Genomic DNA, 275 nt, shown 5'->3' with positions numbered 1-275 from the left:
TGGTAATTCCGTCGTAACCGTTTTTGACCCCAACAGTTAGCCCCCCAACCCATTAGGATCATAGGTTCCCGATGATATTCTAGCATCGTAGGATCCTAGCGTGCGGTTAGGCATGTTCGGCAAGTTAGGCGTGATGGATGGAATTAATATCCGAAAGTCCGAGCTTGAACAGTAAATCCTCATGCTTACAAGAAGGTAGGTAACTTGTTTCATAATTTTTTCACTTTCTTGTCTTTCTCTAAGATCTTTCTTAAGAAACAAATTTCTTTCTTTCG

This window comes from Brassica oleracea, chromosome C9 (assembly GCF_000695525.1).
Source record: "Brassica oleracea var. oleracea cultivar TO1000 chromosome C9, BOL, whole genome shotgun sequence".
Lineage (NCBI taxonomy): Eukaryota > Viridiplantae > Streptophyta > Magnoliopsida > Brassicales > Brassicaceae > Brassica > Brassica oleracea.
This window is presented reverse-complemented; position numbering follows the sequence as displayed.